This window comes from Saccopteryx leptura, chromosome 11 (assembly GCF_036850995.1).
Source record: "Saccopteryx leptura isolate mSacLep1 chromosome 11, mSacLep1_pri_phased_curated, whole genome shotgun sequence".
Taxonomy (NCBI): domain Eukaryota; kingdom Metazoa; phylum Chordata; class Mammalia; order Chiroptera; family Emballonuridae; genus Saccopteryx; species Saccopteryx leptura.
The window spans coordinates 73,570,466-73,597,382 of NC_089513.1; positions in this window are offsets into that span (position 1 = coordinate 73,570,466).

Consider the following 26,917-nt stretch of genomic DNA (forward strand, 5'->3'; position numbering starts at 1 on the left):
ACTCTGAATGTATGAGGCTCGGAGCAAACGTTAACTATCTTGCCTTTCACAGGATAAAAAGGATGGGCCCTAAATTGTAAAGGCAGAACACAGGAAAACCTAACAACATTACACCATATGTTACAGCTAGCTCAAAGGAGTCACACCCCAAATGAGACACATCCTCTAGGTTAGGCCCAGGGAAATAGCTCGTTTGGTCTGTGAATCCACTACCTCCGCTACTTTTCTTAGTGAAATTTGTTAAAAAGCGCTTCTGTCTAGAGAGCCGGGTAAGTGGCTTCAGAGAATGGGAAGAGAATATAAATTATGTATTTTCTTTAAAATGATGTTACAGATTAATCATATTTCCAGATTCTTTAGGAAAATAACTGAATACTTTGAACATATTAGGGTATTTTATATTAAAGAGTATAACTCAGTAAAGATGATTTTTTTTCTCTATGTAATTTGATAGATATTGCACTAAAAGTTTTTCCAAAATAAAAATCTCAAGAGTAAAACTCAGAGATTTTCATTGAAAATTGTAGAACATCGCTTTGACTATAAGACACTTTTCTCCTTTGAAAATCATATAAGTTGAAGCTTTGTTTTCTTAAAAATTTATGTATTTTAGAAGAGAGTGTCATACCATCCCTGTGCCTAACACTGCAATTGAATATTTCATAAAAATATGGCATGGCATAGTTGCCAGTCATGCATATAGAGATTAGCCACAAACATTTAAACTTGATTGCTTATAATTCAAGTAGCATTCAGGATATTAATATTTAACTCTGTAATGAAAACGGAGCAGGAGAAATTCAAAATCAGTTTAGGATAATGACTAATGCTTAGTAGGCACACAATAAATAGTTATTCTGGGACTCAGAAATTGCCTTGAAATAATATTTCACGTGGTGAAATAACCATTTGATGTATTCATGAAGATAATAAAAATCCAAAGCAGTATAAATAAATCCTCCGTCAAACTGTGATAGGAAAATAGAAAATTTAGCCTATCTCAATTCTAACTTCTAAAACAATATAAAAATCTAAAATAATAAAAATACCTCATTGGTTAAAGTGGATTGGGAAAAACACAGCACTTCTCTAATTAAAATGCAGAATCTTCAAGTAATAGTTAAAAACATATTGAAATGTTCTTGCTTTAATGCCCAGAACAATTACTATCAGTGCACAGTCTGACAACTCTGGCTAATTGTAGCTAGTTTGTATTTGTACAGTAGGAAGTCCATGCTCGAGTCAGAACTTTGATCAAAGGCAGAATACAAATGTGTTGAGGCATTTCTTCTGGGTCAGCAGGTATGCAATCTTTTAAGGAATTAGAGTGCCTACAGTGAAAACAATCCTGAAGGGAAAGAGATTCTGATACATACGCTTCAGGCACCAATAATTCAAATGCAGGCGAGAAGATGCTGTATAGTTCGCCATGCTAGTTTGGCACTTACCTCGGTGGATGTGCATTTGAGTCCTAAAGAGAGCTGATATGCTTAAAAGTTATAATTGAAGTAATTAGTTCTTTTCACTTAATAGTCTTTGAAATGTCAGGTCTACAAAACAGCAGTATTGGGTGATCCACACAGAGAATGTGGCGGAATCAGGGTGCCAGGGCACTAACATGCGTCAGTTCTCCGGGCCGCAGATGTTAACACTGTCTTGTCAAGATAGTGAAATATTCAGTGCTTACAGAGGCGTGAAACGCTCAGTGCCCTGGGGCATGTGGCAGATCTCGGGGAGAGAAGATCACCCCACCATTGAAAGTCTTGAAAATCTTAGCAGACGTTGGGGCTGTGAGGGCTTATTTCAGAGCATTCAGGGGACACTCCTGGGGTGCCAGATAGGAGAGGACCATGAGCTCAGGTGAGTCAATAACTGTGATAGGCCTGAGATTTTAGACTATTTTGGAGCTAACAAGCGAGTCGTTGTGTTCACTTCATCCAGGCAGATGGACACTCCTGTCTCCAAGTTTGCTTGATCCTTTGCGCTGGGGTAACTATATTAGTTATTATTCAAACTGGGACACCTCTCAGAGTGAACAGGGGGATGCTATAATTATGCTAATAGAAGTATAAACCGGGTGGGGCATTCCCTGAAAATCTCCAATGTATGTCTACCCTATATGTACCTTAGACTAAAGGGACAGAAACTATTGTAGCATCCTCATATTAGCATTTTATGAAACTTGTAATGGATTAATGTGGATTGTATGCCTATCCTGGAGGCAATTACTATGGACAAGAGAATGGAGTGCTGTGATTGGAGGCAATTACTATGGACAAGAGAATGGAGTGCTGTGATTGGAGGCAATTACTATGAACAAGAGAATGGAGTGCTGTGATTGGATAGTCTGCTCCCCTCCTTGTCTCCTTTTCTACTTTTGTGTTTCTCTCACAGTATTTGACCTTGTGAGTTAGAAGATCCATCACCAGCCCTGGCCAGGTAGCTCAGTTGGTTAGAGCATCGTCTGGACTCTCCAAGGTTGTGAGTTTGATCCCTGCCAGGGCAGGTACAAGAAATTACCAGTGAATGTATAAATAAGTAGGAAAACAAATTGGTGTCTCTCTCTCTTTCAATTCAATCAATAAATTTTAAAAAAATTTTATTTAAGACCCATCATCCCTTACTTTCTAGTTTGATAAAACCTGTTCCTGGCTCAGTCTTTTATGGTAGATTCTTTTTTTTTTTTTTTTTTTTTTTTTTTCATTTTTCTGAAGCTGGAAATGGGGAGAGACAGTCAGACAGACTCCCACATGCGCCCGACCGGGATCCACCCGGCACGCCCACCATGGGGCGACGCTCTGCCCACCAGGGGGCGATGCTCTGCCCATCCTGGGCGTCGCCATATTGCGACCAGAGCCACTCTAGCGCCTGGGGCAGAGGCCACAGAGCCATCCCCAGCGCCCGGGCCATCTTTGCTCCAATGGAGCCTCGGCTGCGGGAGGGGAAGAGAGAGACAGAGAGGAAGGCGCGGCGGAGGGGTGGAGAAGCAAATGGGCGCTTCTCCTGTGTGCCCTGGCCGGGAATCGAACCCGGGTCCTCCGCACGCTAGGCCGACGCTCTACCGCTGAGCCAACCGGCCAGGGCCTATGGTAGATTCTTATACTTAGGAAAGAACATTTATTAGACATACCCCCTCATGGAAGAATATGATGTTATTATTATGAAAGACCTTCCTACCAGCAGTGAGTATAAACAGAATTAAGGTGTCAAAGGACTCCACTCTGACACACACACATGCATGCACACACATTTGTATTGGGTCTCTTGAGTTCAAACCTTAATTTTGGATAATTTTACCAGGATGATTTATTTCTGTGGATACAGCCAAAAAATTAAGCATTGATTCTCAAAATGATTTACTTTCTGTAAGTCAAAGTAATGGATTAAATAAATATACTAAGTGAAATGGAGCTTGGCAATATTACCATTTTGTTAAAGATAAATGGGAGTGGTGATTATAATAATTTATCAATTCCTACCTTCATCTGAAGGAGTAATTAGGTCACTGGAAACACATTTCTATACAATTTGCTTACATTTCAGAACTTTTCTGCGCTTATCCTTACAAATAAACAGAAGTATTTTTGTTCAAAGAGCAGAGAGCTGCCCTCCTGCTGTCTAAGAAGGAAAGATGAATTCCAGTTAAATTGGAGATCAAGTTGGCATTTTAGGAGTCTACTGTTAAAAGAAAATATATCTACACTATGACAAAATAATTTATTTACTTTCAAGATATTCAGGAAGGTCTCTGTTGGTGGAAATAAACCTCCCATAGCTTGAGTTAAGAAGTATTCTCTCCTGTTTGATGGGACATTTGTCAAGGATTGATGCTAATTCTTTACATGACTGGCAGAATTCACAAGTGACCTCAACTATGGCTACTCTGTATGTATGTGTGTGTGAAATGTTTTTGGGCCCTGGCCAGTTGGCTCAGCGTTAGGGTGTCAGTCCAGCATGTGGATGTCCCGAGTTTGAACCCCGGCCAGGGCACATAGAGGAAGCACCCATCTGCTTCTCCACCCTTCCCCCTCTCCTTCCTCTCTGTCTCTCTCTCCCCCTCCTGCAGCCAAGGCTCCACTGGAGCAAAGTTGGCCCAGGCGCTGAGGATGGTTCCATGGCCTCTTCCTCAAGCACTGGAATGGTTCTGGCTGCAACAGAGCAATGCCCCAGATGGGCTGAGCATCGCCCCCTGGTGGGCATGCCGGGTGGATCCCAGTCGGGCACATGTGGGAGTTTGTCTGACTGCCTCCCTGCTTCTAACTTAGGAAAAATACAAAAAATATATATATTTTTTATTATTTTAACCCAAAATTTTTACTTGATATAGGTCTACAATATTTTTTTTAATTTTCTTTTTGGGTAAACTTTAGTTTGTGCCTTTTTAGGAAGTTGTCCAATTCCTCTAGATTATCTGATTTGTTGGCATACAAGTCGTCATGGTATTCTTTTAATTTTTGAAATATTTCTGTAAGGTTGCTCATAATATTCACTCTTTCATTCTATCTTTTAGTAATTGCATCTTTTTTTGGGGGGGGGGTTTGGCTACTCTAGCAAAAGATTTGTCAATTTTTTAAATAGTTTTTTAATATGAAAGTTTAAGTTACTGGTTTGAGATATTTCTTCTCCTTATAATACCGATTTTTACAGCTATTAGTTTCCCTCTCAGCAGTGTTTTAACTGAATTTTCATTAGTGTTGATTAGTCTGTTTTTCTTTTCAAAATTATATTTTTTAATTTCTATTTTGATGTCTTATTTGACCCACTGGTTATGCAAGATTGTGTTGTTTAATTATGTGTATGTGTGAAATTCTGAAATTTCCTTCTGTTATTTTTATCTAGTTTAAGTCCATGTGGTCTGAGAATATACTTTGTATGAAATTTAGTTCATATTAATATTAACTTTTTTAAAGATTTTATTTATTCATTATAGAGAGGGGAGAGAGAGAGAGAGAGAGAAAGGGGGAGGAGCAGAAAGCATCAACTCCCATATGTGCCTTGACCAGGCAAGCCCAGGGTTTTGAACCGGCGACCTCAGCATTTCCAGGTTGACGCTTTATCCACTGTACCACCACAGGTCAGGCCAATATTAACTTTCAATAATATTCACAACTTTGCTTCCAAACAGTGCTGTTCTTTCCTCTCCTCTCTGCGATTAGTGTCACAATTATAACTGTATGTATTGAGTTTCCGTCAACATAGATGTACAATTATTGCTATTATGGTTGTATTGTGAACCAGGAATTCCTTTAGTTTTTCTGTAGAGCTGATCTATTAGTGGCAAATTCTGTCTGATTTTGTTTATCTACTAGTGAGTTTTTTTCTCTTTCATTTATGAAAGATAGTTTTGCTAGAAATCTAGTTCTGGGTTGAAAGGATCAATAATTTTTTGGATCTGACACGCAAAGTACAAGCAACAAAGTAAAAACTCAGCAGGTGGGACATCAAACTGAAAAGTTCTGCTACATAAATGATCAACAGAAGGCAAAGGCAGTCTACAGAATGGGAGAAAATATGTGCAGACCACACATCTGATAAGGCGTTAATGTCTAAAATATAAATGCATAAGAGTTCATATAACGCAATAGCAAAACTAAAATACCCCAACTAATTAAAAAAAAAATCCATGCTTAGTTAATGTTTCTGGGTTCAGACAGTCTGTAACACTTATTTATACTTTTTGTTTACAGAACTAATGTATAAAAAATATTATCACATTTTATCGTTCCAATAACTGTGTTGTGACCAACAGGACATCACCAACAATAAGCCTTCTTGCCTCCGCACCTAGCTGGTCGTCGCTCATGGCACATGGCTCAGGTAGATGGGTTGGCGTGGGTCAGATGTCAAAGTTCTTCTTAACTCTCAGCCTTTCAAGTGGCAGATTCCACAGGTGAAAAATGCTGTCCAGTCTCAGGGTTCAGTTCCTGTGTTTTCTTCTCTCAGAGTAGTCCCACCAGCTCTTGCTGCCTGGGTAGTTTGACAGTACATACTTTTAAACAGAGTTTGAAAAATAGTCTTCCTGATTTTTCTGGTTGTTTTCAGTGGAGGGTTTGATTGAGAAAACTCACTGTGCCATTGCTGGAAACTGCTCTGTTATTGTTCCTGTTGTATTTAATTATACAGCAGAGATAGACCTTCTCCATTCACCAACATATATATTGGGACTTCACATAAGTACCGTAATTCCCGCTCTGCTCCATAAGACGCACCTGACCATAAGACACACCTAGAGTTTTAAGGAGGAAAATAAGAAAAAAAAACCACTCTGAACCAAATGGTGTGTTGAAATGTTTAATAAAATATACCACAATAATATTTCAACAGTGTAAACTCAACAGCAGTATTAACAACCATTAGCACTGTTATTAACAAATGAGAGAGTCTTTAATGTTCATATACTCTTCAAATTGTCCAAGAACCCGCAGCAGCTAAAAAAAAAGAAAGAAAGAAAGAAAGAACACTTGCTCCATAAGACGCACAGGCATTTTCCCTTCCGCTTTTTTGGGGGGAGAAAGTGCGTCTTATGGAGCAAAAAATATGGTACGTAACCTTTTAAAAGTCGTTTGAGTTTATGATCCCTGAAAGAGCAAAATCATTAAATTAAAAATGCTGGGGACCCCAGTTAAGCTTCGCGAAATACAAGCGCCGGTCTGGGAGTCATAGGGAAACAGAAATGTCCCTGGGGAAGCTGTCCACGGCGGTGGCTAAGTTGTGACTTAGAGGTTTCTCCTCAGTGAGAAATGGCTTTTATCGCATCATCCGCACGGCATTTGCGTGGGAAGGACACGGGCCGGAACACACCTCTTGGTGTGGAGAGAAACCCCGGAGCAGCCCTCCAGCGTACAAAGAATGAAGCAGCCTTGGACATCAGAAAGTCTCAGGCGCAGACTGCATCATCAGATACAGTCCTGGAAACTAGAAGTAACCTGGGATCCCTGGGATGACCCGAGCAGAGAATATTGTAGGCGACAGTTTACACCGAAAGTCAAAGTGGGCTGTGGCAGAAAGAGGGACCCTTCTGGGACAGAGGGCAGGAGGAACAACAGACCTAGGCGCGGTGAACAGGGCTGAGACAAACTGTCAAGTGCTGGGGACTGCTTTAGGATTGAGTATTTGGGTAGGGGACAGCGGTGGGTCTCACAAAGGACTTAAGCAGCGGGAGAATGAGTGATAGAACGGAATCTGAACATGAACAAATAGCATTTTTTAAATGTCATAAAATATCGTGGAATTGTGCACCTGAGACCTGTATCATTTTGTTAACTGGTGTCACCCCAATAAATTCAACAGAAGGGGAAAAATAAAACATAATAAAAGCCCTAGAAAGGAGGTCGTTTCCCCTAGCCTGAAGCAGAATACGGGGGCGGGGGGGGGAGGGGAGGCGAAGCTGGCTAGCCAAGCGTGGGGTCCGCGTGCTGAGATGAAGGATGAAGAAGTCGCCGTCTGCCATGGAGGCCCCCGGACAAGGACAAGGGGACTGCGCCTCACCCAGCGTCCAGGTTGCAGGAGGAGGGCCGCTGGTCGGTCTCGGATGGTTACAGCAGTTTTCAGCTTCTTCCCATATGTCTGCACTGTATCTTCCCGTTTCCAGCTCTGTGTCTGTCACGCTCAGCTGACTCTCCTGGGCGACGCCCGCCCGGAGTAACCTTTACTGTCCATGAGTGAAACCAGGCTCCGGACCACGGCCGCGCTCTGCCTGCCGCACCTGCGCATTTCTGCTTCACTTGCAGCCCGCCTGGCACTGCAGGTGACCGTCAGTACCCTGTCAGAAGGGACCGACTCTGCCGTGTCCTTTTCTGCATGCCCACCCCTCCGTGTCACAGCACGAGACGCGCAGGGAGGGCTCAACAGGAGGTATATAGTTCATTGATCGCTTATCAATTCGGCTCCCCCTGTAGACAGGCTCAAGCGGGTCCCTTACCCAAGAGGGAACAAGAGCAATAGAGCAGGTTATGAAGTCCGAAAATAATTCAGTGAAGGACTAAACTGTGAGCTGCTAATGAAAAGAAGCACTATTCTATATATCATCTTGTCCATAGGACGGTCCTCCTCTACTGAGGAAAATTCTTCTTCACCCTACCTGTAATGCAGACATGCAAATGAACGCTGGCGATCCGGGAGCAGCAGATGCCGGAGCCAGATGGCCGATGGCTTGGAAGTTGTTAACTTGTACTCAGGCGGTTATATTTCTTTAAAAGTGTTCTATAGTCAGTTCCTTTTCTTGTTTTAACTCAGTAATGAGTGGGCAGTTAAATACTTTATGCTATTATTTTAAATAAGAATGTACTTTAATGAAAAATAAAGAGATGAATGATTACCTGTCTGATGCCTTGATGTAATTAAAACAACTTAGTCCAAGCCTTCAAACCTCAACTCCTATCACTAACTTTGCTGAACCAGATTTATTAAGAAATAGTAAATATTGATGACTGACTATCTCAGCAAAACCTTTTTATTGGATACATTCTCAGAAAGTAGGGAAAAGATTCAGTTTGAAATTGACAAAGTTAATTTGGGAATTACAATTTCAAGGTCATTACAAGGGGTCACTGGCTCAGCTGGAGCCCCCCAGTCAAGGCACTTATGAGAAAGCAATCAGTAAACAACTAAGGTGATGCAACTACCAGTTGATGCTTCTCATCTCTCTCCCTTCCTGTCTGTCCCTGTCTGTCTGTCTGTCTGTCTCTCTCTCTCTCACTAAAAATATAAATAAAGAAAGAAAATAAACAGCAGGCTGAACCCAGGGTTACAAGCGAAGGCAGCCCTGCTGGCTACAGCTACTTTTTGTACCTCTTACTAAAATAACTGTCACTCACACATTGTTAAGATCATTCATATTTTGAACATGTGAAATCATGCCTCAAACAATAGCATGTGTGAGTACATTCTGTGGTAGTTTCAATCTGTAAAGTGATCTGTATGGAGCATTTAAAAAATTTTTGGTCTTCAAAGACATCATCTTATCACTTCAGAGGAATATCAGTTCAAATAAATACTTTCCAAAGCATAGCAGGCTTATTATATATATTTCCTGTTTTAAGTGGCCTAGAGTCTCAGTTTCTCTCCTACAAAATAAAAGATGGCACAAAAGTATGGCGGATAAACAATTGGCTTCAAATTAAGATTCCGAAGTTCTGCAATTGTCAACCTGGTATTAGTATGGCTGTTTGATAAGTGATGAAAATGATACCAATATCTTTTCCCGAAAATAATAATAATAATAATAATAATAATAATAATAATAATAATAATAATGGGTGGGAATGAGATGGTCTTTGAATTTGTGGGTCTTCTATTTGTCTTACGTTAATAAAGACAAGGGATCCTCACACTCTGGCTTTCTCACCAACCATCCAATCAACTCTGCTTGCCAAGGTCATCACCTACAGGCTCTTTATGACAAAACCCAATAGCTCCATACAGCCCTCACCTGACATGATCTTCCAGCGTTTTCTTCACTTTCTATTCTTAGTAACTAAAAATAAAAGTTTCTAAGTAACAGCCTCTTTCTGGCCACTCACTGTCCTGGTTTCCTTTCTTTTCTCCCTTACCGCCTCCTCTTGGCAGATGGTCTGGCCGGACGGTTGTCAAGATGGGCTTCCCCGAGAAGGAGGAATCTGAGCAAAGCCTTCACAAAGGTAAGGATGCTGGCTGTTCTCTTTCTCCCGATACTTCAGTGACTGTTCACTATCTACAAGGTGAGTACCAGAATTTATATTCCTCTAAGAAAAAAATCAAAGGATGTGACTCCTTGCTTAAAAGCCTCTTCATTATCTGTTGGAGAAAATTTAATTCCTTAATTCATGATATGCCTTTTAATTTTTATTGAATATATTGGTTAATAAAATTATATAGGTTTCAGGTGTACAATCCTATAGTACATCATCTGTATATTGTAGTGTGTGTCCAGCACCCCTAGTCACGTCTCCTTCCATCACCATTTATCCGCCCTTCACCCTCTTCTACCCCCCACTTTCCCTCTTATAACCCCCACACTGTTGTCTGTGTCCATGAGTTTTTTTTCTTTGCTTAATCCTTCACCTTTTTACCCGTCCCCTCAACCCACAATCCCTCTAAGAGCTGTCAGTTTCTTCTCCATATCTATGAGTCTGTTTCGATTTTGTTTGTTAGTTTATTATGTTCACTAGATTCCACATAAAAGTGACATCATATGGTACTTGCCTTTCTCTGACTGGCTTATTTCACTTAGCATAATGCTCTCCAGGTCCATCCATGCTGCCCCAGAAGGTCAGATTCATGATATGCCTTTGAAATAACGCATGATAAGCTTTTTAAACTGTTTATACTTCAGTTCACCCTTTATTTAACCCTCTGACTAGTACGGACGTCCATGTACGTCCTCACTCAAAGGGTTAGCAAAAAACTCACTATTCGAAGCGTTAATCTGATAAGCAACTTGAGGGCAGGATTTTTCTGCTTCGTTCAGGATGGTATCTTGAGAACGTCAAGCAAGGATTGAATTCAATTACTTAATTTAAAAATGAATAACTGGATGTTCCACGAGTGAATTCTACCTCCTTGCTTTTTACAAAGCCTAACATGTGGTGGGTACACAATGTAGCTGTCTAAGAAATAGCAAGGACTCCTTCCCACACCTGTGAATGCCAGTCTTTCATTAATACAAAAAAGACTAAGAACACTAGCTTTTTTTCTCTTGATTTCTCATCTCCTCTAATAACCCCCACATACAAGAGGGATTGTCTCTGAGTAAGCAAGAGAGAGAAATGATTGTAGTGTCCTCGCCCCCTGTGCCCTTGGCTATAGGTATGGGCACGGGCTGCTTATATACTTTTACGCACTGAAGACAAGGTCAGGTTTATTGGCTCTAACCCCTTGAAATCATGTCAAGAGTTAAGGAATCCGTAGAGTAAAAATTGCAACTGAGGTTCACCTCAGTTTCATACTCAATTAAACAGTTTATAGTGGCACAAAACTTTATCACACCATTTTTTAAATTAATTTTACTAGGGTGACATCAATAAATCAGGGTACATATGTTCAAAGAAAACATGTTCAGGTTATCTTGTCAATCAATTATGTTGCTTACCCATCACCTAAATTCAGATTGTCCTCTGTCACCTTCTATCTAGTTTTCTTTGTGCCCCTCCCCTTCCCCCTTTCCTTCTCCCTCTCCCCCCACCCCTTGTAACCACCACACTCTTATCAATGTCTCTTAGTCTCGCTTTTATATCACACCTATGTATGGAATAATGCAGTTCCTTTTTTTTTCTGATTTACTTATTTCACTTCGTATAATGTTATCAAGATCCCACCATTTTGCTGTAAATGATCCGATGTCATCATTTCTTATGGCTGAGTAGTATTCCATAGTGTATATGTGCCTCATCTTCTTTATCCAGTCATCTATTGATGGGCTTTTTGGTTGTTTCCATGTCCTGGCCACTGTGAACAATGCTGCAATGAACATGGGGCTGCATGTGTCTTTACATATCAATGTTTCTGAGTTTTGGGGGTATATACCCAGTAGAGGGATTGCTGGGTCATAAGGTAGTTCTATTTGCAGTTTTTTGAGGAACCACCATACTTTCCTCCATAATGGTTGTACTACTTTACATTCCCACCAACAGTGTATGAGGGTTCCTTTTTCTCCACAGCCTCTCCAACATTTGCTATTACCTGTCTTGTTAATAATAGCTAATCTAACAGGTGTGAGGTGGTATCTCATTGCCGTTTTGATTTGCATTTCTCTAATAGCTAAAGAAGATGAGCATCTTTTCATATATCTGTTAGCCATTTGTATTTCTTCCTGGAAGAAGTGTCTGTTCATGTCCTCTTCCCATTTTTTTATTGGATTGTTTGTTTGTTTGTTGTTGAGTTTTCTGAGTTCTTCGTATATTTTGGATATTAGGCCCTTATCTGAGCAGTTGTTTGAAAATATCATTTGCCATTTAGTTGGCTTTCTGTTTATTTTGTTGTCAGTTTCTCTTGCTGAGCAAAAACTTCTTAGTCTGATGTAGTCCCATTCATTAATTTTTACCTTCACTTCTCTTGCCTTTGGAGTCAAATTCATAAAATGCTCTTTAAAACCAAGGTCCCACACCATATTTTTTTTAATCAACTCTATGCTTGACTGGGTGCAAAGCTTTATATGGTGTGATATTGCAAATGACTGTCATTATTAAAGAAAGGGCAATTATAAAGAAAGAATTAGGTGTTGCCATCCCACTTAATGCCTGAGGAGTTACAGGTCTGCTGTAAGAAGGGGGCCTTCCACAAGCGATTTCAGTCAGTGAAAGCACGCACACTGCTTTACCCAAGGTGCACGGTACAGATGGCTGAGAGAGCAGGCTGCCATTTGTCACTTCATCAGCGCATCCTGTCACTTTCCCAAGTACGTTTACATAATGACACAGCAGTCCGAAAACCATGACCGGCTTTTTCTTCCCCAATAATACAATATTTGTTAAGGGACAATTACAGATATGATACAAAAGATTAATCTTCACATCCATGGAGCTCAACACATCTCAAGAATGATAAAGTTTAAAAATTTCATTTTTAGACACATCACTCAAAATGCTGAAGGCTAAAGACAAAAGAAAATTTTAAAAGCAACAGGAGGAAAACAATTTCTTATGTACAAGGGAACACCAATGAGGTTAATCATTGATTTCTCACCAGAAACACCAGAGGCCAGAACGCAGTGGGGTGACATATTCGAGAAGACTAAAATGGACTGTCAGTCAAGAATCCTGTATGCCAAATTTTGTTGCCCATATATTTATATTTCTCACTTTGGGTGATTAATCAAAGTCCGTTAATCTAAACTCTCATGGTCTTGAAAATCGTCAATGCTTCATGGAAAAGAAGAAGAAGAAGAAAGAAGAAGAAGAAAGAAGAAAGAAGAAGAAGAAGAAGAAGAAGAAGAAGAAGAAGAAGAAGAAGAAGAAGAAAAATTAACTTTAATCAAACGCTTTAAATTGACAAATTAAATGCTATACCCTTAAACATACATTGTTATTTCTTTCTTATAAAAACTTTTAAATTAATTTTTGAATGCAATTTATCTAAAAACACATAGCTGAGGTCTTCACGAAGCTTCCAAGATTCTAAATTCTATGCTTTCTTCAAAAATTCTTCATGGAAAAATAAAGTAAAATTGCCCTATAAAGTAAGTTCATCAGACTTCCATGGCATTAAATAAATATAAAGCAAAACTTTGGGATATAATAGCAATATTACGACAGTATTACATATTTCGAATATATAAGAAGATGAACATTCACAAAATAAGGAAAACTCACCTATTCCTTTAGAAACCAAGTTAGTTAAAATGTTCAGGTCATATTCTCATTTCTTTTTGCAATAATCATCCTCACCAGGAGATCTTCTACAACAGAGCCAACTTTGAAGTTCACAAAATTTGATTCAGTGTTGGCATACCAACCTGACTTCAAAGGGATTTTTACACCGCTCGCGAATTTCACTGAGTTGGAGAAAGCAAGGGGCATCTTGGCTTCCTGTGAAATCTGACTTCAGAGCACCTGGTACCTCCAACAAAATTAGATGCAACTGGGTGTCAGGAACAGGGATTGGAAAGCACGGTGCGGTTCACACAGAGCATTTCTTTTTCATTTCCTGTTTGGAGAACGTTTATTGTGATGTGACAATAGAATAACTAAAAGTCGGAAGTTTAGTATTTGGGGGATAAAGCTTTGCCGAAACACCTATTTAATTCTAGGTAAGAAACAACGTTGGCATACACTTGTTTTTCCGGCCCATTTGTATGTGCAGGTGTGCTCTGACCATCTCTCTCTCTCTTTTTTTTTTTTTTTAGATTTCCATTTCTTCTTTTTTTTTTGTAGAAATTACATTTAATGGGGTGGCATTGGTCCACAGAAACACGTAGATTCCAGGTAGACATCTCTATAGCATTTGAACTATTCATTTGTTGTGCGCTCGTCGCTCAGACTCAAATCATTTTCCGTCACCACCATCTCATTCTTATCCTGCCTACAAAGGCTTGCCCTAACACTCCGCTTATTCTTCATAAGCAGGAGCTAGGGAACTTGATTTCATTTCATTGAACACTGAAATTTTCAGCCTAAGAATTACTGGAATTATGCTCAGAAGTTTCCTTCATTGTGTCTTGGACTTTTTTTTCTCTTTTTCTTATGGTCCTGGCCTTTCGCCCCCCTCCCCCTCCGCTACTCCGTTATAGTAGTGTTAAAATGTACAGCTGTGGAAGTGTTACTTATCCTTCAATCTCCACTCAGATTTATTTCAAAATAAGGAATTTTTAAAAACCAAATAATAAAAAATTACAAAACTGGTTTATAACATATTTTCTGTTTCCCTGAGCTAATAATATATCCTATAATTCTGTAAGTATTATAATGTATCTGTACATGTATTTTCTTTTTCTAAATTATACATTTTAAGCTATCGGGTCAGTGTGAAAGAAAATGTAAGGTAATTTTTATAGTGTTTTATTTTTAGTCTATGATGGAAAATTACTATTCTATGTCTAGCCACAATAGCAATCTTTTTAACAAGGAACCACCATTAAATTATCATTTTCTTTGTTTTTTCAACTCTAATAAAAAATGCTAGACTCTCAATCCAGCACTGATAACCTTGTGATGGCTTTTAGTTTTTGTGGTTTCTATAACATTATATCCTAAAACTCCAGGAACTGAAAGAGCTACTAACATTAAGTCATCTTAGTGAACTCCTTAGGAATATCAAGGAAAAAAAAAGTTCTCAGATCCATCAAACTGGACACAGAAACATAGGCAATGATCTGAAGTTATTCTAGCTTTTAATGCTATATGCTGGTGATTGACGTGTTCTCTGGGGCTACTATTTGGGAACATAATATGTAAGAACTCCAACTCTTCTCTTCTTCAGTGAACAGGTGAAAAGATGAACAGAAATGAAAAGTTATGTATAGGGTGGTCTAAGTTTAGAAAGGGAAGGCATTGTTCTTGCTTAACACAAATTGGATAAAGTTGAACTATTTCTCACTAAAAGAATGCTTTGGCCATCTGAACGCAAATACATTGTAAGATGAAAAAAATCCACCTTAGTCAATTACATTAACTTTTAAGAGTGAAAAAGTCTAACTTGAAAATATCGACTATATAATTAGGTAGCCAGTTGTTGAATGTCCAGAACTTCGTGGAAAATAAAAGAGAAGAGTGTTTTTGATTAAAGATTGTAGTAATGTTTTGCCTTTCCTCCTGTCAAGAAATGGCATCGACATCTTTATTTCTCTATGGCTGAGATCATTACTTGCTTTAAGCACCAGACCCTCCTGAAAGTGACACTAACTTCTGAAGCTGTGCCTAAAAAGATTAGTGGTTTCTTTTTGCAACTCTTGAAGCACTCCATTTTGAAATCCAACTATCATTCTATAAAAAACCCAAACTAGAGGGAAAGGTCCCCTTTACTAATAGGGAGAGAGACACTGTTGTCCCCAAAGCACTAGGGAAAGACCGTGGAAGTGAATACTGCAGCACCTTGATCACCAGCCTCAACTGAACACCCAGCCAACAGCCGTTACTGAACTGTCAGACACGCAAGTCAGCCATCTTGGATGTCTCAAGCTCAATGTAGCTTCCTGGTGATTTTACTTTATTATTTTTAATTAATTTTTTAGAGAGAGAGAGAGACATCGATTTATTGTTCCACTTATTTATGTATTTACTGGTTGCTTCTTGTATGTGTCCCAACTGGGGATTGAACCCAAAACCACTTCTAGGTGATTTTAGCCACAGTCAACGCGACACAGAACAAATGATTCGCCCAAACGTGCTCAGGCAAGACACAGAACCAAGAACTGCAATAAATGGCTGTTGATGGTTTAAGTTTTGAAGTTTGTTATATAGCAATAAATAACCAAGATAGAAAGTATGTTCTGAGTTACCCTCCTCATTGGAGTATGCCATTTCTGTGGTTACAATGGCTGCTTGCAATTTAGTAGCCTCTATAATACTTCCGTGTCAATTTTATTTTACCTCGATCTTAAAGCAGTTTTCAGAAATCTTTTGATAACATTTTTCTAACATAAAATGCGTTCTTCAAGTTACATTTACTTCAGTTCAAAATATTTGTTAAATTTTGTGTGTACTACTCAGTTTAGTGGAATAGAAAACAATAAAAACATTACAAGACATAGCCCATGTCACTCAGAGCCTCATTACTATTATAGAGACAAAGACATACAGTATGTTTATTTAAAAAAAAACAAACCAATTATAAAGAAACTCCATACTGTTTTCCACAGAGGCTGCACCAGTCTGCATTCCCACCAGCAGTGCAGGAGGGTTCCCTTTCTTCACACCCTCGCCAGCACTTGGTGTTTGTTGATTTACTGAGGATAGCCATCCTGCCTCTTAACCCCGTGATCCCACTTCTGGAAATATAAAACACTAAGAAATCTGAAACACTGATTTGATAGAATCAATGCACCCCTATGTTCATTGCAGTGTTACAATGGCCAAGATCTGGAAGCAGCCCAAGTGTCCCTCAGTAGATGAGCAGATAAAAAAAGCTATGAACATTTACACCATGGAATACTACTCGGCGATAAAAAAGAAGGAAATCTTAGCTTTTGTGACAGCATGGGCGGACCTGGAGAGTATTATGCTAAGTGAAATAAGCCAGGCAGAGAAAGACAAACACCATATGGTCTCATTTATGTGTGGGATCTAATGAACAAAATGAACTGATGAACAAAATAGAAACAGAGGCAGGGTCTCATGAAACAGACGGACAGCTGTCAGAGGAGCCGAGAAGGGGGTTGGATGAAAGAAAGTGAAGAGATTAAGCAAAAAATGTGCACGTGTGTGTGTGTGAAAGACATGGACACAGACCACAGGCAGCCGTGTGGTGACAGCCAGAGGGGAAGCCGAGTGGGGGGTGGGGCCGGCAGAGGGGGAAACGAGTCGGAAAGAGACTTTGCTCTGGGTGACCCGCGCGCGAGGCGGTGTGCAGGTCGTGTTTTGTTGAGCTGTACACGTGAACGTTCTATGGTTCTGTGAAGCAATGTCACACTGATAAATTCAATAAAAAAATAAAATAAAGAAAAACAATTATTTATAAAGCACCAAGAAAAAGACTAGCAGGAAGTCCAGGAAGAAACTCAGAGATTTACATGAGACTGAAGTTTTTCTGCAAGGCGAAGAGAAGTGTCCAATCCTCAGAAACGTGGAGACTCCGAAGCGGAAGGAGAAGTGGGGGAAGGGCTGGTCCCGGGAACCACGTGTCAGGACAGGAGAAGGGCCCCGGCCCGCGGGAGGCCGCGAGGACACCACGTTCCCCGAAGCAGAGGGTGAAGGTCAGGAAAGGACAGGAAACAATAACCAAAAATAAAAGGGACTCGTGTTTTCCAAACGTACATACGCACTTTGAAGTGTTCCGATATTCTTTGTTCTGGATTCAAGGACTTTCCGGACGTCACCGCGGGGCGGCGGGCTCCGGGCCACCACCGCACACATTCCCGCATGCAAGTGAGCGTGCCAGGTTTCGCTTTGAAAATCCTGGAAGCAGAATCTCATCATTTCATACACGTCTGAGCCTGCAACGGCCTAGACTCCCGGCGGCGGAAATAGAGATGTCTAGCTGGAAATAGAGAGAGAGAGCGTGAAGCCCACAAATGGTGATGAAATACAAATTTGCTGGAAGAGTATTACAAAGTTTTTTCTCCTTGCTTTTTAACTTCATTTCTTGACTCCTTGACGGAGTACGACTTCTCCTCCGTCTGGAGAAATCATCCTCGGGTGGCAAAGCACAAGGAGCACTCGTTAGACATTCCTCAGCCAAGCAGATTGCCACCGGTGATCAGGGATACGGAAGCGGTTTCAGTTAAATCGCCCCGCCTGCTTTTAGTTGTGACCCTGCTCTCGCTCTGAATCCTGGCCAAGAATTCTTGCTGCTTCAGGGGGAGACAATTAGTATCTGAATAGGTGCATTCTTTTTCTTTCACCTTATATACTGATTTCTATCGAAGCCAAGAGGCAAGCAAACTAGTTTATTACATAATCAGAGATTTGGCTTTAAACAATCCATGGGATGCATACTCCGTATTTGCTATTTAATACTCTTTTAACAATTTCAAAAATATATTAAAGCTCTATATTATCTTATTCAAAACTGAAAGTGTTCTTGCCTGACCTGTGGTGGTGCAGTGGATAAAGTGTCAACCTGGAAATGCTGAGGTTGCCGGTTTGAAACCCTGGGCTTGCCTGGTCAAGACACATGTGGGAGTTGATGTGCCTCCTCCCCCCTTCTCTTCTCTCCCCCTTTTTTTTTCTCTCTCTCTCTCTCTCCCTCCTCTCTAAAGGGAATAAGTAAAATCTAAAACAAAAAAAAACAAAACAAACTGCAAATGTTCTTATTTTCTCAGTAATAAATCACCACATTAATCATCTTTTTATTCATTATTCACTGAAACCTACTGCCACTGTCGTAGGTGCTGGGGCTCAAAAATTAGACGTGGTCCGTGTGCATTAGGCCCATTAATATTATTTTTAATAGTTCAGCTCCATTTCTTTTCAGTTAAGAGGCATTAACACACCTCACTCTTTGATGAAAAAATGCAAGCACACAATTTCTTAGATTGTCAGAACCCTGCAATAACCATATTCGTGTGGCGCTTATATCTAGAGATTGCTTCCTGTACATTTATTCTTTAATTCAATACACATTTACTGAAGATACAAAGATGAGTAAGTCTTATATTCAAGGAGCTTTTATGCTCTAGTAAGAAAATGCAGTCATGCTGATAAACACAGGCTGTAGGAGGTGCAACAAGATAATGGCTGGCACAGGAAAAAAAATGGTCATTACTACTCAGGAAGAGTCAGAAGAACTTTAGAAAAAGGTGATGCTTGATCTGAGTTTTGAAAGCAGGACACATATTCTTTCAGCAAGCAGATAAGCATGATTGATAGGTCAACACCCAAAACTTGTTACTCTCAGAGTGATCTGACAATGCTATTATAAGATGTAAAATGTAAAAATTGTTGTTCATGTGCATGAACATGAATGTATCAACATGTACACACGTCTGTGTCTCATTGGCTTTCAGGGCAGGTCATCCTTCTAAATAGGAAGCAAACTGGAAACCAGAAGATGCTGGTGTTCTTGTTTGTGGATGTCACTAGATACACTGAGTTAAGTAATTTTAAAAAATCTTTATACATTCACAAATATGACTAATTGATTCATATATGCCTTGTTAACTTATTCTTTTCCTTTAGGATTATTATTTAATATTACTCCTAGTTGTTAAGAGAGTAATTACGTTCTTTAACATGAATCCATTGTCTTCTCCACATTTTAATATTGGTAAGATAGAGATAAAGACACCGAATTCCCAAAATTATCGAGAAAAGTATTAGGAAGAATACATTTTTGGTCTGAATATTTATAGATCTTATTTTGAAGGATAAAAGATACCCAGATATAAGCATAGAACTTGTATGTATTAAAAAGAACTCCATTAATGACCTTGGAATGAAAAGAGATAAAGAAATGATAAACAAGGCTCCTATGATTTCCTTTAAAAGTATAACCAGAGAATAGGAAGCAGCAGTTATATCACCAGTTGTCTATATACCAATGTACAGACTCCAGATCAGCCGTTCTCAACGACCAAAACACAGGGGTCGCCTAAAGCCATCGGAAATACATATTTTATTTAAAAATGTATTGTATAATAAATATGTATTTTCAGATAGCTTTAGGCGACCCCTGTGTTTTGGCCGTTCGACCCCCGCCAGGGTCACGACCCACAGGTTGAGAACCACTGCTCTAGATGTCAAGCATGAAATTGTGCAAATGTAATAGTAGCATCATAGGTGTAGTGCTCCAGCCCGCTGGGAACTACCAGTGTCGTGTGGTAATAAACCTACTCAAGACATAAACTGATGTCAAGAAGAAGAGAGGGGAGGCCTGCCAAGGGAGGCAAAGAGAGACCTCCTGGATCTCCTCTTCCTTTGCTTTTATTGATCAGAAGCAGAACAGAGGAAACAGGATTACAGAGGAGGGGGGCCAGGTGACAAGGGGAAAAAATGATGAATGGCCCTTTTGCTGACAGGGAGAAAGGGCTAATTTGGTCAAAACATTCTTTTTCTTTTGCTAATTAACAAGCACAAAGGAAGGGGCAATCTAGAACCTCTAGGCTAATTTTCTAAAGCCTGTTCACAGGCATTCCTCTGTGTCTGCACAAAGGTCACCCACTCACACTTTCTTGGTGTTTGCATCCAAGAGACACTCACTCAGGGCTTTTTACTAAAGGTCCCCAGTCAAATTCAGAGAGGGTTCAAGGTTAGATGGGCAATTCCCTACAGAGAGGTGCTTTGGCAGGTTTCAAAACTAACCCAAAGCAACAAAGAACAGTGCCTAATTCAAGAGAAATGTATTCATTGGCAAAAAGTAGTGCTAGATTAGTATACGATATAAAAAGAAAGTCTCCTCTATAAAAACCATGGACAAGATATTGTAATTAAGGTTCAGGTATGCATTTGAATGTAAGGAAAGGAAAAGTAGGAATCATATTTTGTAAAAGTATGCTATACAATAGATTAAAGAAATTAGATATACCATAGAGTAATACATAAAGGTGCATTAAAGCAATACTGTAAAGAAAGGAGCTAGAGAAGGTAGGATTTAGGAAATTCGTTATTTCAGCGGATCTAGAATACTCTTCATTGTATGTGGCATTCACGCCCTCTTGTTACTCTGTCTCACTGGTGGGTGTACCGTATTTTATTTGACTAGTTTCTTCTGATTCCCTTTGGCAATTTGTTATCTAATAGGCTACTTGTTAGTCAATATAAAAATCCTCTCACTTAATAGGCGGGTTAAGCTTGTTTGCATGTATTGATATGATTAACACGCTTGTCCTCTGTTCTGCACTATCCATTGATATAGATTTTTATTATGTGGTTGACTTATCTATTCAGTCTTTATTTTTCTATTTAAGAAGTATTTTTACTTAGGTATTTGCTTTTGTGTAATAACTCTGTAAGAAGTTAATAATCTTTTCTTTTTTATTCTTATTAGTTATCGTTACCCTGCTATGAGCAATAAGGATATTAGTTAAAAACCACTTTTCCTCTCCCTTCTCTTTCCATAGCATTTGATATAAAATAATAAATTCTACTCTCAATAACTATAAAGGAATCAAAAGATTTCTCTACCTTTTATGTGATCCCCTCACTTTCTTTTTTTTTAATTTATTTACAGGGACAGAGAGAGTCAGAGAGAGGGACAGATAGGGACAGACAGACAGGAAGGGAGAGAGATGAGAAGCATCAATCATCAGTTTTTTGTTGTGACACCTTAGTTGTTCATTGATTGCTTTCTCATATGTGCCTTGACCATGGGCCTTCAGCAGACCGAGTGACCCCTTGCTCGAGCCAGCGACTTTGCGTCCAAACTGGTGAGCTTTGCTCAAGCCAGATGAGCCCGCGCTCAAGCTGGCGACCTCAGGGTCTCGAACCTGGGTCCTCCGCATCCCAGTCCGACGCTCTATCCACTGCGCCACCACCTGGTCAGGCTTTCTTATTTTTTGATGGTTATAACCTTCCTCTATCATCAGAGTATACGGTTATGACATACTTCACTCTCCTTTACGACCATTATTAAAACCATGTCAATTCTCTCTTTTTTATAACCATTATTTAGTCTTGGTTCTAGAAGGAAATGTATCTTCGTATTCATCACCAGTACTTCTGTTGATGTCTGTTCTGTCATTTGGTAATCTAGCCGAATTCTTCAGGAGATTCCTCGGGAAGTGTGTATGGAAATAGTATTGCCTGAGGAAGTTAGTGTGGAAATACAATATACTTGTAGATTGATAACGGTACACAGTGTCTTGACTTGAAAGTTAGTTGGATAAAAATTGGCGGCTCACATTTTCTTTCCTAGAGTATTTAACGCGCTATTCATTGTTCTCTGATAGAAGTTGTTATTACAATGTCTAATAATCTGATTTCTCTCACTGAAAAGTGACTTTTCCTAGAGACCCAGCGTCTTACTGTCTGGTAGTTCCATCAGAATATTTGTGTTTGCTGTTCCGTATACATCTTCCCCGATCACAGGATGCTCTTTGAATATTTCATTCTGGGACTATTCTTTTGAGAAAATCTTTGAATTCAAATTTGAAATTAGAAAATATTTAGGAATTTATTTTAAATGTACATTTATTTTTAAAATATTTTAAAATTTAAACTTAAAATGTTAAAATGTAGTACTTTTTCTGTGTCACTGACTTCATGTACCTTTCTGAGGACTCCTAACAGAGCTAATTTTCTCAGTTGTAATTATTATATAAATTAGCGTACAGAGATCCAACAAGTCATATGAGATATAGGACCGATCAAAATAACTAGAACAAGAAATTGACTAGCAAACTTGAGTTCTCGTCCCACTTTTCTTCTGGAACTTGGTGTCGAACCACCCGATGACTTTCTCACCCCAATATTCAGTGGCTTCTTTTGAAAGAATTATCAGTTTATAAAATTACTAGTTGGTCTTCTGCAGAATGTATGGCAAATCCTGTTCTAGAAAGTCAACACCCCCTTCAGATATAGAGTCTAAGTTATTTCCCTGTAAACCTGGGTGGGATTTTGACGTACTTGTAACCAAAAGAACGTGAGGGGTGTGGTGTGGCACGATCCCAAGGCCAAGTAAGAAGAGACTGCAATGCTCGCCTTGCTCACTGAAACACTCATGCTAAGGTCCTGAGGCCGCCACCTTGAGAGGAAGCCCACACGACCCACATGGGGAAAACACACGGGGAAGGGTAGTGACTCCGTGGCGGGAGCAGAGGACCACGTGGGCTGCTGGTCATGTTCCGCTTCTCGGTCTGCGTGGCGGTTATGCGATCGTGCACTGAGGAAAACTGATTACGTTGCATTCACGTGGCTTGTAAACCGTGTTTTAATCTCCTACTTCAATTCTGAAAGTGCCTATTTTTAGACAGCAATTATCTGTAGTTAAATTACCATGAAGTGAAATACACACCTGTGTCAAGAGGTGAAAAAAATTAAATAACATCAAAAAAGGTTAGAAAGAGAAAGGACAGAAGAGATCATTTAATGAAATCCTAATATCATATAAATGAAGCATCTGACATCCCAAGATGGTGAACATCACGCACAAAGTCACAGTGCAATGGAGGCGCCGAATTAGGCGGTTTTATGGCTCCTTGTTGAGCGTTCTGTTCACGGTGCCTAATTATACACTCATCAATAAGAAGTATGTTGCTTGTTCTTGGCTCTGCTGCCTTATGGAAATAAACTGCGGAGATTAATGTTTGCTACTCTACCGCAGTCTTCAGCTCCTGGAAGTACTTCTCTTTATGCTCCTGGTGCTCGGGAAAACAGCCCAGTTCTTCTTCTTTCACTGCTGACCCAGCAACTTTCTGGCAGTTTTGACCTCGGAAGACCCTTTTGATCTTAGAGACCTTGTAAGTCTCTATTCTTAAGAGGTCCTCTCACTCAGCTGAAAAGTACAGGTCTCTGGGCCGTTCCCCATTAGAGAGGTCTGAAAGCTTCGCGGCAGCCTGCTCCCTCTCTGCAGGCATCCATTCTTTATTAGCTGTGTTTCCTGGCACAGAAGACAGGACTTCATCAAACTGCATCCCACTGGGTACAAAGAATGTTCTCTGGTTTGCAGCGAGAAGCGCCTTCTGCAATGACTCCTCTGTCCTTTTCCTCATTTCTAGGTCACTTTCAACTTATTCTTTACAATACCTGGAGATTAATCAGTCGGCTCTGGGTGACGATAGACTGCTAATGAGCACAGCTCCGGCAGGCCCCGGCTCTGCGGCTGCCGCGACGGCTCACCGTTCCCTTTGACTCCACACCGTTCCTTGTCATCTCAAGGCCAGCTAGCATTTTATCATGTTTTGTATTAGACCTTGGAAGTTTAATATTTCTACCTTTATGATTTTGATTGTTTTTTGTTCATGACTAAAAGTGACATCGACCCAGTATTTAAAAAAAAAAAAACCATCAGGAAATAGGCAATTACCATAGTAACACTATCAAAATCCTCATAATAGCTAACCTTTATTTACAGATGACTCTGAAATACCGTGCTAATTTATTTACACGTGTTAATACCTACATAGTTATGTCTTACCTAATCCCGCATTATCCCAGTGACATCGACCCAGGTAGGGTTGAAGGAAGACGAATTAAACTGTGTACTTTGAAATCACTTGGCTAGCAAGTGGCTGAACAGGGAATTGAATTTAGATCCTCTGCGTACAAAGCCTCAAATCTCTCTTAAATCTACTACTTAAAAATAACCACTGTTTATATATCAGTGTTGTTGCCTCGTGTAATAAACATATATTGCTCTGAAAATTATTTCTCTATACAATCAGGACTCTTCTCTACGTTCAAATTTGTACCCTGTAGTTATCACTTAGCATTATAACCATTTTCTCATTTTATTAAAGTTTATAGGCGTTGGAATATGTCTTTCCCAGGTCACTCCATTCAAGACCTCTTCATTCCTCACATGCGTGTTCCACGGGGTTAAAGGTCAGCCAGGGCCCTGCTGGGCTCTGTTTTGCGAAGCTGGATATGACGTCACAGGTCTTGTCGTCCAGGATCCGAGCTGCAGGACGGGCTTCTGACCGAGGAAAGGGCTCGTAGGGAAACTCCGAAGCCAGAGAACCCCGTCAGGTCATTCAGCCACAGTTAAACCTGTGCTCAGATGTGTCAAAAGTCACACATGTTTATAGCACATGGGCAAAAGGGGGGCCACCTGGCCGAGCCCACAGTCAGGGTTCCAAGAAGCATAGCAGGGGTGGGGAGGGAATGAATAATAATGAACGGTATAACGAGTAACATAACCGACTGTGGTATTCATCCGTGCTGCACGGAATATACACGGACCGCGCCCCCACCACCACCACCACCAAACACACCCCAAGCGCTCAGGTGTCTTTTCTGGAAGTAAAAACAGGCTCAGAGCCCAAGACCTTATGAGCCAAATTAGATGCTTTAGAGCAGGGGTCCCCAAACTACGGCCCGCATGCGGCCCCCTGAGGCCATTTATCCGCCCCCCGCCGCACTTCCGGAAGGGGCACCTCTTTCATTGGTGGTCAGTGAGAGGAGCATAGTTCCCATTGAAATACTGGTCAGTTTGTTGATTTAAATTTACTTGTTCTTTATTTTAAATATTGTATTTGTTCCCATTTTGTTTTTTTACTTTAAAATAAGATCTGCACAATGTGCATAGGGATTTGTTCATAGTTTTTTTTATAGTCCGGCCCTCCAACGGTCTGAAGGACAGTGAACTGGCCCCCTGTGTAAAAAGTTTGGGGACCCCTGCTTTAGAGCTTCTCTTGACTAGAAGAACTTTCCATTAAAAAGACAAGCTGCCTACGGCACTGGAGACCCACAGCGAGAACACAGAGAATAATCACGAGTGTATTCACATAGAAGCAGTAAGGTAGAGTCGCTGTGATTTCTGGTTCCCAGGCGTTCTGATGTCCCACTACGTAAAAATGAGATTGTCCCTAACCTGGGACATTCTTCCTGACGTGGCCCCAGCTCCGTCCCATGGAATGAACAGCTCTGTCCTTTGTCCTCGGGACACTTGGCTATGTCTTTGGGGATACCTTCCCTGGCCACAGCTTACGGAGGCATTGGGGTATGCCCTTCACGTTCATCGTCAAACCACTTTTCCCGGTAGGGATTTGGGAAACTAAAGGAGATTTTATATCTAGAATATTTAATCTTTTCATCAAGGTATGTGCACTTAAGTAACACATCCCTCTCAAAAACCAACAAACAAAAACGTTGCTAGTGTTTATCCTTTTGATTCTAGTGAGAGCTCTGTGTGACAATAGCCAGACTCACAATTCTGACTGAGATCTACCTCTCTCGCTCTTTCTAGACCTAATTTAGGTTTTCTGAGTTCATTGGGCTTCCATGAGACCCCAACGGTCTGCTCTCATCCTCAAGAAGTTTTGACCAAATGGAAGGATTCACTGAGAGCCACAGAAAATCAGAGTGAAGGACTTAGCGTGAATCAGAGTGAAGAGTTTTGACTTAGCGTTTGTCCCGAGGTGAAGTCTCTAGGACCACACCTGGATGCGTCAACCTTTACGTCTGACCGGAGAATCTCATCCCAGCCAGAGAACAAGTGCGTTTCCAACTCCGCAGGTCTCCAAGTTTCTGTACCCTCCCTTCCTTCTCACCTTACAACCATCTCTTTCTGTGCTTATTTCTTACTTGAAGTACCTTTTCAAACTGAGCGAATAATGACCCACTCAAGCTGCAGTTATTTTGCTCGAAGCCTTTTTATTTATTTATTTATTTTTAATTTTTATTTTTTAACTACTTTATCCTTCAACCTACAGTACAGACTTTCGGAAAGGAAAGTATTAAGGATGGATAATGTTGGTGCAAAAATCGATCAGTTCCACGGGAGATTTCAATTCCCATGCATACTCAACAGAACAGGAGGCATACTAAGAGGTGTCATCCCTGACCCACTTTGAGCTCTTCACAGACCATCTGCTCCATTCCCTAGTGAAAGTGTCTAGGGTGGGGGGGGGGCAGAAAAGCAGCTGTAACTCAAAAGAGGCGCAGGATCTCTGCTTAGGGTTATGGCGCAGCTGCGGGGGACGAGCGCCGAGAGGCGGAGCCTCCACCCCGCAGACACCCAGACAAGCCCAGGAAGCACCCGCCAAGCAGATTGAGAGCTACTGGCTCGAGGTCACCACTGCAGGTCCCTTTCCGCATATCTTCCTGCAGCAGAAGGGCCCTTACCTGCCAAAACCTGTGCGACCGTTTGTCATGCAAATGATACTTTCCCCAAAGCCAGAGACCAGAAAGACAGTGACACCTGGAACCGCAGTGCCCTCGCCCAGCGCCCATTGTCAAGTGAGATCCGGTTG